Raw genomic sequence first — 6,629 nt, 5'->3', positions numbered from 1 at the left:
GCACAGAGAGTCCCATACAGGATAAATACAAGGAGAAATACACCAAGACACATATTAATCAAACTGTCAAAAATTAAATACAGAGAAAGCGTATTAAAAGCAGCAAGGGAAAAGCAACAAATAAAACATAAGGGAATCCCCATAAGGTTAACAGCTGATCTCTCAGCAGAAACCCTACAAGCCAGAAAGGAGTGGCAAGACATACTGAGAGTGATGAAGGAGAAAAACCTGCAGCCAAGACTACTCTACCCAGCAAGGATCTCATTCAGATTTGATGGAGAAATTAAAACCTTTACAGACAAGCAAAAGCTGAGAGAGTTCAGCACCACCAAATCAGCTTTACAACAATTGCTAAAGGATCTTCTCTAGGCAAGAAACACAAGAGAAGGAAAAGACCTATAATAACGAACCCAAAACAAGTTAGAAAATGGGAATAGGAACCTACATATCGATAATTACCTTAAATGGAAATGGACTAAATGCTCCCACCAAAAGACACAGATTAGCTGAATGGATACAAAAACAAGACCCTTATATATGCTGTCTACAAGAGACCCACTTCAGACCTAGAGACACATACAGACTGAAAGTAAGGGGATGGAAAAAGATATTCCATGCAAATGGAAACCAAAAGAAAGCTGGAGTAGCAATTCTCATATCAGACAAAATAGACTTTAAAATAAGGACTATTAAAAGAGACAAAGAAGGACACTACATAATGATCAAGAGATCGATCCAAGAAGAAGATATAACAATTGTAAATATTTATGCACCCAACATAGGAGCACCTCAATACATAAGGCAAATACTAACAGCCATAAGAGGGGAAATCAACAGTAACACATTCATAGTAGGGGACTTAAACACCCCACTTTCACCCATGGACAGATCATCCAAAATGAAAATAAATAAGGAAACACAAGCTTTAAATGATACATTAAACAAGATGGACTTAATTGATATCTATAGGACACTCCATCCAAAAACGACAGAATACACATTTTTCTCAAGTGCTCATGGAACATTCTCCAGAATAGATCATATCTTGGGTCACAAATCAAGCCTTGGTAAATTTAAGAAAATTGAAACTGTATCAAGTATCTTTTCTGACCACAATGCCATGAGACTAGATATCAATTACAGGAAAAGATCTGTAAAAAATACAAACACATGGAGGCTAAACAATACACTACTTAATAATGAAGTGATCACTGAAGAAATCAAAAAGGAAATCAAAATATACCTAGAAACAAATGACAATGGAGACACAACGACCCAAAACCTGTGGGATGCAGCAAAAGCAGTTCTAAGGGGGAAGTTTATAGCAATACAAGCCCACCTTAAGAAGCAGGAAACATCTCGAATAAACAACCTAACCTTGCACCTCAAGCAATTAGAGAAAGAAGAACAAAAAAACCCCAAAGCTAGCAGAAGGAAAGAAATCATAAAAATCTGATCAGAAATAAATGAAAAAGAAGTGAAGGAACCAATAGCAAAGATCAATAAAACTAAAAGCTGGTTCTTTGAGAAGATAAACAAAATAGATAAACCACTAGCCAGACTCATCAAGAAAAAAAGGGAGAAGACTCAAATCAATAGAATTAGAAATGAAAAAGGAGAGGTAACAACTGACACTGCAGAAATAAAAGAGATCAGGAGAAATTACTACAAGCAAATCTATGCCAATAAAATGGACAATCTGGAAGAAATGGAAAAATTCTTAGAAATGCACAACCTACCAAGACTGAATCAGGAAGAGGTAAAAAATATGAACAGACCAGTCACAAGCACTGAAATTGAAACTGTGATTAAAAATCTTCCAACAAAGAAAAGCCCAGGACCAGATGGCATCACAAGCGAATTCTGTCAAAAATTTAGAGAAGAGCTAACACCTATCCTTCTCAAACTCTTCCAAAATATAGCAGAGGGAGGAACACTCCCAAACTCATTCTACGAGGCCACCATCACCTTGATACCAAAACCAGACAAGGATGTCACAAAGAAAGAAAACTACAGGCCAATATCACTGATGAACATAGATGCAAAAATCCTCAACAAAATACTAGCAAACAGAATCCAACAGCACATTAAAAGGATCATACACCATGATCAAGTGGGGTTTATTCCAGGAATGCAAGGACTCTTCAATATATGCAAATCTATCAATGTGATAAACCATATTAACAAATTGAAGGAGAAAAACCGTATGATCATCTCAATAGATGCAGAGAAAGCTTTTGACAAAATTCAACACCATTTATGATAAAAACCCTGCAGAAAGTAGGCATAGAGGGAACTTTCCTCAACATAATAAAGGCCATATATGACAAGCCCACAGCAAACATCATCCTCAATGGTGAAAAACTGAAAGCATTTCCACTAAGATCAGGAACAAGACAAGGTTGCCCACTCTCACCACTCTTATTCAACATAGTTTTGGAAGTTTTAGCCACAGCAATCAGAGAAGAAAAGGAAATAAAAGGAATCCAAATTGGAAAAGAAGAAGTAAAGCTGTCACTGTTTGCAGATGACATGACACTATACATAGAGAATCCTAAAGATGCTACCAGAAAACTACTAGAGCTAATCAATGAATTTGGTAAAGTGGCAGGATACAAAATTAATGCACAGAAATCTCTGGCATTCCTATATACTAATGATGAAAAATCTGAAAGTGAAATCAAGAAAACACTCCCATTTACAACTGCAACAAAAAGAATAAAATATCTAGGAATAAACCTACCTAAGGAGACAAAAGACCTGTATGCAGAAAATTATAAGACACTGATGAAAGAAATTAAAGATGATACAAATAGATGGAGAGATATACCATGTTCTTGGATTGGAAGAATCAACATTGTGAAAATGACTCTACTACCCAAAGCAATCTATAGATTCAATGCAATCCCTATCAAACTACCACTGGCATTTTTCACAGAACTAGACCAAAAAAATTTGCAATTTGTATGGAAACACAAAAGACCCTGAATAGCCAAAGCAATCTTGAGAACGAAAAAAGGAACTGGGGGAATCAGGCTCCCTGACTTCAGACTATACTACAAAGCGACAGTTATCAAGACGGTATGGTACTGGCACAAAAACAGAAAGATGGTTCAATGGAACAGGATAGAAAGCCCAGAGATAAACCCATGCACATATGGACACCTTATCTTTGATAAAGGTGGCAGTAATGTACAGTGGAGAAAGGACAGCCTCTTCAATAAGTGGTGCTGGGAAAACTGGACAGGTACATGTAAAAGTATGAGATTAGATCACTCCCTAACACCATACACAAAAATAAGCTCAAAATGGATTAAAGACCTAAATGTAAGGCCAGAAACTATCAAACTCTTAGAGGAAAACATAGGCAGAACCCTCTATGACATAAATCACAGCAAGATCCTTTCTGACCCACCTCCTAGAGTAATGGAAATAAAAACAAAAGTAAACAAATGGGACCTAATGAAACTTCAAAGCTTTTGCACAGCAAAGGAAACCATAAACAAGACCACAAGACAACACTCAGAATGGGAGAAAATATTTGCAAATGAAGCAACTGACAAAGGATTAATCTCCAAAATTTACAAGCAGCTCATGCAGCTCAATAACAAAAAAACAAACAACCCAATCCAAAAATGGGCAGAAGACCTAAATAGACATTTCTCCAAAGAAGATATACAGACTGCCAACAAACACATGAAAGAATGCTCAACATCATTAATCATTAGAGAAATGCAAATCAAAACTACAATGAGATATCATCTCACACCAGTCAGAATGGCCATCATCAAAAAATCTAGAAACAATAAATGCTGGAGAGGGTGTGGAGAAAAGGGAACACTCTTGCACTGCTGGTGGGAATGTGAATTGGTTCAGCCACTATGGAGAACAGTATGGAGGTTCCTTAAAAATCTACAAATAGAACTACCATATGACCCAGCAATCCCACTACTGGGCATATACCCTGAGAAACCAAAATTCAAAAAGAGTCATGTACCAAAATGTTCATTGCAGCTCTATTTACAATAGCCCGGAGATGGAAACAACCTAAGTGCCCATCATTGGATGAGTGGATAAAGAAGATGTGGCACATATATACAATGGAATATTACTCAGCCATAAAAAGAAACGAAATTGAGCTATTTGTAATGAGGTGGATAGGCCTAGAGTCTGTCATACAGAGTGAAGTAAGTCAGAAAGAAAAAGACAAATACCGTATGCTAACACATATATATGGAATTTAAGAAAAAAAATGTCATGAAGAACCTAGGGGTAAGGCAGGAATAAAGACGCAGACCTCCTAGAGAACGAACTTGAGGTTATGGGGAGGGGGAAGGGTGAGCTGTGACAGGGCGAGAGAGAGTCATGGACATATACACACTAACAAACGTAGTAAGGTAGATAGCTAGTGGGAAGCAGCCGCATGGCACAGGGATATTGGCTCGGTGCTTTGTGACAGCCTGGAGGGGTGGGATAGGGAGGGTGGGAGGGAGGGAGACACAAGAGGGAAGACATATGGGAACATATGTTTATGTATGACTGATTCACTTTGTTATAAATCAGAAACTAACACACCATTGTAAAGCAATTATACCCCAATAAAGATGTTAAAAAAATAAAAAAATAAAAAAATAAAAAAAAAGAAAGGAAGAAGTATACATATGAGGTAAGCATGAGATGTGTTAATTAACTCTCCAAGGATGGGGAAAATCTTTTCATAATGTACAATATATCAATTTATCACATTATATATTTTAAACATATTGCAACATTATTTGCCAATTATACGTCAATAAAGCTGAAATAAAAAAACAGACTATAATCTTCCCAATATAAGAACTTCCCTTCAACACCAAAATATTAAAGATTCTTTATGGCAATACTTGAACTTTTAACATACATATGTTTTAATGGACTTGAATATATTTTCTTAACTCTGGGCCTCCTAGTTTTCCTGGGACCATAAATTAGAAAACACTATTAAAATATATTAATTTGAAAAATTTACACAAGCTAATGAATTTCCCCAGAAAAAAAATGCAAACATGTACATACATTTAAAAATCCCAGGGTAACAAGTTACTAATGTTTTATTAAAGTTGTATATGTATGTCAGAATTGACACCAATCTAGAAAGAGCAAGAAACCTACTTAATTATGTGAAATTGCCAAACAGTGAAAAATCAAAATGAGGATTTTAACAACAAATAACCCATTATATAAAAGAATTTGCAGAAAGAAATCAATACCTTAAAATTAAAAATAAGCCTAAGTAACTATGTTAATTACCATTTAAAAACAGAAAGTTTTACCAGTCATGAATGAAGAGCTATAATATAAAAAATAATAGCAAAATAACAAAAATGGCTTGAGACTACAGGTAAAATATTGGATATGTGAGTAGAGATAGGAGAAAATTAGTGTAAATTAATTTCTAAATATCTCATAGCAGGAACCTATAATTACCATTTTGTTCCTGAAGTTGGTAAAATAAAATGTAAGTGTAAGCCTGTTTATTTAAGTGATAAACCCTATTACTGATAGAAATGAAAACAGACTATATGCTTTTAAAATTATGGGGAGAAGGGACAGAATTATACCAGAATATAGAAACAAGGGAAACTCAAATACCTATATGATAAGTTGAGAAAAGTAAGGCAATGAGCACTATAACAATCACTATAAAGTAAATAACACAATTATTAAAAGAAAAATATGCAGTATCACATTAAAAACAAAATTTAGGGGTTTTGATATTTAGAAAAAGCATGCATAAAACTATGTGCTTCTAAAAGTTTAAGATTTAAATGAAAAACAATGAAACAATGTTGAAAGAAGACTAATATCAAACAAAGGTGTATTGACAAAAAAATCTATTTTCTTTTTTTTTTTTTTTCTGTGGTACACGGGCCTCTCACTGTTGTGGCTTCTCCCGTTGCAGAGCACAGGCTCCGGATGTGCAGGCTCAGTGGCCATGGCTCATGGGCCCAGCCGCTCTGCAGCATGTGGGATCTTCCCAGACCGGGACATGAACCTGTGTCCCCTGCATCAGCAGGCAGACTCTCAACAACTGAACCACCAGGGAAGCCCTGACAAAACTATTTTAAAGTGAAAAGAGTGTAGGTTGCTTTTTAATGACAATGTGTACCATTCCTAGTGATATAAAATCAGGAATTTATAGGTAAAATTTATGAAGCATCGAATATATAATTATAATAAAAGCCAGTAGCATTTATTGAATGTTAATTCTAAGTTAGGCTGCTTGCTAAGTATTTTAAATGTATTAACTAATTTGGTAGAAATTCAAGAAAAAGATTTAAAAACCATTAATAAGTGTATGAACCTCTATCACTCACTCTCAGTTCTTGCCTGATCCAGAATACTAATAATAATTATATCTATAGAGGTTTTGGTTACATATTAATATGTTTGTTGTAATAGATTTATTTAAAACTCTATATCCCATAATCATATAATACAACAACCACTCTTCATCCCTTTATTGAGGATATATAATAGACTAGATGTTATGTCATTAATATCTCAAAAATTCCAAAGTAGAAAGAATTAGAAAAAAAATCACGTATCAAAGAACACTTTAACTACAAATAAACAGCAAAAGTGAAAGA

The sequence above is a fragment of the Aethalodelphis obliquidens genome, unplaced genomic scaffold (genome assembly GCF_003676395.1).
Source record: "Aethalodelphis obliquidens isolate GAN/ISIS:26980383/991018 unplaced genomic scaffold, ASM367639v1 scaffold54, whole genome shotgun sequence".
Taxonomy (NCBI): domain Eukaryota; kingdom Metazoa; phylum Chordata; class Mammalia; order Artiodactyla; family Delphinidae; genus Aethalodelphis; species Aethalodelphis obliquidens.
Note: the sequence above shows the minus strand (reverse complement) of the source record.